This window comes from Columba livia, unplaced genomic scaffold (genome assembly GCF_036013475.1).
Source record: "Columba livia isolate bColLiv1 breed racing homer unplaced genomic scaffold, bColLiv1.pat.W.v2 Scaffold_103, whole genome shotgun sequence".
Taxonomy (NCBI): Eukaryota; Metazoa; Chordata; class Aves; order Columbiformes; family Columbidae; genus Columba; species Columba livia.
Window position 1 is genome coordinate 4740261 of NW_027043008.1, and position 6712 is coordinate 4746972.

Here is a 6712-nt window from a genome sequence, read left to right on the forward strand (position 1 = left end):
GGGGGAAAGCCATAAGACCGTATGGATTAGGCCCAAGCAAAAACCCCAGCTACTTGAGACACTTAGACTAAGCCTCAAATACCAAGATCTCTCCATAAGGATGGTTTTTATACTGTACTTCCACAATCTGCTGGCAGTACAAAATAATAAGCTGCAGATCTCCTTGGGCTGAGTCATGGTGCTTTAGGGCAGGGACCATGCGTATCATGGGAATATTTCACAGTTTCTGCTCTGTTTTCAGTGTATGACACCAAAACACCCACCTGATGACATCCTTTCAAGAGCAAAGGCAGCAATTTGCAGAATTCCGCTTCTTAGGGGAAGTGAGAAATTGCTGAGCTGACACCAAGTCCTGCAGTGTCCCTGTCACCTGCAGAGCCACCGCATCCTCGCCACGGTAGCGGGCATTGTGACAAAGGTTCTATGTCAGCTGGGTGTGGCAGCCAGGCGCCCCCTAGGGGATGGGGAGCCTGTCAGCCCCGGGCCTGTCACTGCCTGCTGGCCCTGCTGCCACCAGCCAGGCCTCTGAAAACTTGTCAAGCCATGCCCAGACTTGGGGCCAGTTTGGCCCAAAGTCTGCAAGAGACAAGTCGGGAAGAAAGATATGGGACAGAGGGAGAAAGCGAAGGGAGCAGGAGAAAGGGAAGGAAGAATAAAAAGTAGTGTTGGGCTGCAGGAGTGAGATGGAGGAATTGCAAGAAAAGAGGCAGGAAGCAGGAGAGTGAGAGAAAAGGAAAGAAGAGACATGCAGCCAGACGAGGGGTTAGTGAGAGAGGATGGGACAGAGAAGAGGATGAGAAGGACATAAGGCAAGGCTGGGACAGGCAAGGTCAGGCAAGGCAAGGCTAGGCTGCAGGACATGTTTTTGCTTTATAGTTTCTAGCACATTCGTCTTCAGACTAGGAGGAAAGCCATAAGACCGTATGGATTAGGCCCAAGCAAAAACCCCAGCTACTTGAGACACTTAGACTAAGCCTCAAATACCAAGATCTCTCCATAAGGATGGTTTTTACACTGTACTTCCACAATCTGCTGGCAGTACAAAAAAATAAGCTGCAGATCTCCTTGGGCTGAGTCATGGTGCTTTAGGGCAGGGACCATGCGTATCATGGGAATATTTCACAGTTTCTGCTCTGTTTTCAGTGTATGACACCAAAACACCCACCTGATGACATCCTTTCAAGAGCAAAGGCAGCAATTTGCAGAATTCCGCTTCTTAGGGGAAGTGAGAAATTGCTGAGCTGACACCAAGTCCTGCAGTGTCCCTGTCACCTGCAGAGCCACCGCATCCTCGCCACGGTAGCGGGCATTGTGACAAAGGTTCTATGTCAGCTGGGTGTGGCAGCCAGGCGCCCCCTAGGGGATGGGGAGCCTGTCAGCCCCGGGCCTGTCACTGCCTGCTGGCCCTGCTGCCACCAGCCAGGCCTCTGAAAACTTGTCAAGCCATGCCCAGACTTGGGGCCAGTTTGGCCCAAAGTCTGCAAGAGACAAGTCGGGAAGAAAGATATGGGACAGAGGGAGAAAGCGAAGGGAGCAGGAGAAAGGGAAGGAAGAATAAAAAGTAGTGTTGGGCTGCAGGAGTGAGATGGAGGAATTGCAAGAAAAGAGGCAGGAAGCAGGAGAGTGAGAGAAAAGGAAAGAAGAGACATGCAGCCAGACGAGGGCTTAGTGAGAGAGGATGGGACAGAGAAGAGGATGAGAAGGACATAAGGCAAGGCTGGGACAGGCAAGGACAGGCAAGGCAAGGCTAGGCTGCAGGACATGTTTTTGCTTTATAGTTTCTAGCACATTCGTCTTCAGACTAGGAGGAAAGCCATAAGACCGTATGGATTAGGCCCAAGCAAAAACCCCAGCTACTTGAGACACTTAGACTAAGCCTCAAATACCAAGATCTCTCCATAAGGATGGTTTTTATACTGTACTTCCACAATCTGCTGGCAGTACAAAATAATAAGCTGCAGATCTCCTTGGGCTGAGTCATGGTGATTTGGGGGAGGGACCATGCGTATCATGGGAATATTTCACAGTTTCTGCTCTGTTTTCAGTGTATGACACCAAAACACCCACCTGATGACATCCTTTCAAGAGCAAAGGCAGCAATTTGCAGAATTCCGCTTCTTAGGGGAAGTGAGAAATTGCTGAGCTGACACCAAGTCCTGCAGTGTCCCTGTCACCTGCAGAGCCACCGCATCCTCGCCACGGTAGCGGGCATTGTGACAAAGGTTCTATGTCAGCTGGGTGTGGCAGCCAGGCGCCCCCTAGGGGATGGGGAGCCTGTCAGCCCCGCGCCTGTCACTGCCTGGTGTCCCAGCTGCCACCAGCCAGGCCTCTGAAAACTTGTCAAGCCATGCCCAGACTTGGGGCCAGTTTGGCCCAAAGTCTGCAAGAGACAAGTCGGGAAGAAAGATATGGGACAGAGGGAGAAAGCGAAGGGAGCAGGAGAAAGGGAAGGAAGAATAAAAAGTAATGTTGGGCTGCAGGAGTGAGATGGAGGAATTGCAAGAAAAGAGGCAGGAAGCAGGAGAGTGAGAGAAAAGGAAAGAAGAGACATGCAGCCAGACGAGGGCTTAGTGAGAGAGGATGGGACAGAGAACAGGATGAGAAGGACATAAGGCAAGGCTGGGACAGGCAAGGACAGGCAAGGCAAGGCTAGGCTGCAGGACATGTTTTTGCTTTATAGTTTCTAGCACATTCGTCTTCAGACTAGGAGGAAAGCCATAAGACCGTATGGATTAGGCCCAAGCAAAAACCCCAGCTACTTGAGACACTTAGACTAAGCCTCAAATACCAAGATCTCTCCATAAGGATGGTTTTTAAACTGTACTTCCACAATCTGCTGGCAGTACAAAATAATAAGCTGCAGATCTCCTTGGGCTGAGTCATGGTGCTTTAGGGCAGGGACCATGCGTATCATGGGAATATTTCACAGTTTCTGCTCTATTTTCAGTGTATGACACCAAAACACCCACCTGATGACATCCTTTCAAGAGCAAAGGCAGCAATTTGCAGAATTCCGCTTTTTAGGGGATGTGAGAAATTGCTGAGCTGACACCAAGTCCTGCAGTGTCCCTGTCACCTTCAGAGCCACCGCATCCTCGCCACGGTAGCGGGCATTGTGACAAAGGTTCTATGTCAGCTGGGTGTGGCAGCCAGGCGCCCCCTAGGGGATGGGGAGCCTGTCAGCCCCGGGCCTGTCACTGCCTGGTGTCCCAGCTGCCACCAGCCAGGCCTCTGAAAACTTGTCAAGCCATGCCCAGACTTGGGGCCAGTTTGGCCCAAAGTCTGCAAGAGACAAGTCGGGAAGAAAGATATGGGACAGAGGGAGAAAGCGAAGGGAGCAGGAGAAAGGGAAGGAAGAATAAAAAGTAGTGTTGGGCTGCAGGAGTGAGATGGAGGAATTGCAAGAAAAGAGGCAGGAAGCAGGAGAGTGAGAGAAAAGGAAAGAAGAGACATGCAGCCAGACGAGGGCTTAGTGAGAGAGGATGGGACAGAGAAGAGGATGAGAAGGACATAAGGCAAGGCTGGGACAGGCAAGGACAGGCAAGGCAAGGCTAGGCTGCAGGACATGTTTTTGCTTTATAGTTTCTAGCACATTCGTCTTCAGACTAGGAGGAAAGCCATAAGACCGTATGGATTAGGCCCAAGCAAAAACCCCAGCTACTTGAGACACTTAGACTAAGCCTCAAATACCAAGATCTCTCCATAAGGATGGTTTTTATACTGTACTTCCACAATCTGCTGGCAGTACAAAATAATAAGCTGCAGATCTCCTTGGGCTGAGTCATGGTGCTTTGGGGCAGGGACCATGCGTATCATGGGAATATTTCACAGTTTCTGCTCTGTTTTCAGTGTATGACACCAAAACACCCACCTGATGACATCCTTTCAAGAGCAAAGGCAGCAATTTGCAGAATTCCGCTTCTTAGGGGAAGTGAGAAATTGCTGAGCTGACACCAAGTCCTGCAGTGTCCCTGTCACCTGCAGAGCCACCGCATCCTCGCCACGGTAGCGGGCATTGTGACAAAGGTTCTATGTCAGCTGGGTGTGGCAGCCAGGCGCCCCCTAGGGGATGGGGAGCCTGTCAGCCCCGGGCCTGTCACTGCCTGGTGTCCCTGCTGCCACCAGCCAGGCCTCTGAAAACTTGTCAAACCATGCCCAGACTTGGGGCCACTTTGGCCCAAAGTCTGCAAGAGACAAGTTGGGAAGAAAGATATGGGACATAGGGAGAAAGCGAAGGGAGCAGGAGAAAGGGAAGGAAGAATAAAAAGTAGTGTTGGGCTGCAGGAGTGAGATGGAGGAATTGCAAGAAAAGAGGCAGGAAGCAGGAGTGTGAGAGAAAAGGAAAGAAGAGACATGCAGCCAGACGAGGGGTTAGTGAGAGAGGATGGGACAGAGAAGAGGATGAGAAGGACATAAGGCAAGGCTGGGACAGGCAAGGACAGGCAAGGCAAGGCTAGGCTGCAGGACATGTTTTTGCTTTATAGTTTCTAGCACATTCGTCTTCAGACTAGGAGGAAAGCCATAAGACCGTATGGATTAGGCCCAAGCAAAAACTCCAGCTACTTGAGACACTTAGACTAAGCCTCAAATACCAAGATCTCTCCATAAGGATGGTTTTTATACTGTACTTCCACAATCTGCAGGCAGTACAAAATAATAAGCTGCAGATCTCCTTGGGCTGAGTCATGGTGCTTTGGGGCAGGGACCATGCGTATCATGGGAATATTTCACAGTTTCTGCTCTGTTTTCAGTGTATGACACCAAAACACCCACCTGATGACATCCTTTCAAGAGCAAAGGCAGCAATTTGCAGAATTCCGCTTCTTAGGGGAAGTGAGAAATTGCTGAGCTGACACCAAGTCCTGCAGTGTCCCTGTCACCTGCAGAGCCACCGCATCCTCGCCACGGTAGCGGGCATTGTGACAAAGGTTCTATGTCAGCTGGGTGTGGCAGCCAGGCGCCCCCTAGGGGATGGGGAGCCTGTCAGCCCCGCGCCTGTCACTGCCTGGTGTCCCAGCTGCCACCAGCCAGGCCTCTGAAAACTTGTCAAGCCATGCCCAGACTTGGGGCCAGTTTGGCCCAAAGTCTGCAAGAGACAAGTCGGGAAGAAAGATATGGGACAGAGGGAGAAAGCGAAGGGAGCAGGAGAAAGGGAAGGAAGAATAAAAAGTAGTTTTGGGCTGCAGGAGTGAGATGGAGGAATTGCAAGAAAAGAGGCAGGAAGCAGGAGAGTGAGAGAAAAGGAAAGAAGAGACATGCAGCCAGACGAGGGGTTAGTGAGAGAGGATGGGACAGAGAAGAGGATGAGAAGGACATAAGGCAAGGCTGGGACAGGCAAGGACAGGCAAGGCAAGGCTAGGCTGCAGGACATGTTTTTGCTTTATAGTTTCTAGCACATTCGTCTTCAGACTAGGAGGAAAGCCATAAGACTGTATGGATTAGGCCCAAGCAAAAACCCCAGCTACTTGAGACACTTAGACTAAGCCTCAAATACCAAGATCTCTCCATAAGGATGGTTTTTATACTGTACTTCCACAATCTGCTGGCAGTACAAAATAATAAGCTGCAGATCTCCTTGGGCTGAGTCATGGTGCTTTGGGGCAGGGACCATGCGTATCATGGGAATATTTCACAGTTTCTGCTCTGTTTTCAGTGTATGACACCAAAACACCCACCTGATGACATCCTTTCAAGAGCAAAGGCAGCAATTTGCAGAATTCCGCTTCTTAGGGGAAGTGAGAAATTGCTGAGCTGACACCAAGTCCTGCAGTGTCCCTGTCACCTGCAGAGCCACCGCATCCTCGCCACGGTAGCGGGCATTGTGACAAAGGTTCTATGTCAGCTGGGTGTGGCAGCCAGGCGCCCCCTAGGGGATGGGGAGCCTGTCAGCCCCGCGCCTGTCACTGCCTGGTGTCCCAGCTGCCACCAGCCAGGCCTCTGAAAACTTGTCAAGCCATGCCCAGACTTGGGGCCAGTTTGGCCCAAAGTCTGCAAGAGACAAGTCGGGAAGAAAGATATGGGACAGAGGGAGAAAGCGAAGGGAGCAGGAGAAAGGGAAGGAAGAATAAAAAGTAGTGTTGGGCTGCAGGAGTGAGATGGAGGAATTGCAAGAAAAGAGGCAGGAAGCAGGAGAGTGAGAGAAAAGGAAAGAAGAGACATGCAGCCAGACGAGGGGTTAGTGAGAGAGGATGGGACAGAGAAGAGGATGAGAAGGACATAAGGCAAGGCTGGGACAGGCAAGGACAGGCAAGGCAAGGCTAGGCTGCAGGACATGTTTTTGCTTTATAGTTTCTAGCACATTCGTCTTCAGACTAGGAGGAAAGCCATAAGACCGTGTGGATTAGGCCCAAGCAAAAACCCCAGCTACTTGAGACACTTAGACTAACCCTCAAATACCAAGATCTCTCCATAAGGATGGTTTTTATACTGTACTTCCACAATCTGCTGGCAGTACAAAATAATAAGCTGCAGATCTCCTTGGGCTGATTCATGGTGCTTTGGGGCAGGGACCATGCGTATCATGGGAATGTTTCACAGTTTCTGCTCTGTTTTCAGTGTATGACACCAAAACACCCACCTGATGACATCCTTTCAAGAGCAAAGGCAGCAATTTGCAGAATTCCGCTTCTTAGGGGAAGTGAGAAATTGCTGAGCTGACACCAAGTCCTGCAGTGTCCCTGTCACCTGCAGAGCCACCGCATCCTCGCCACGG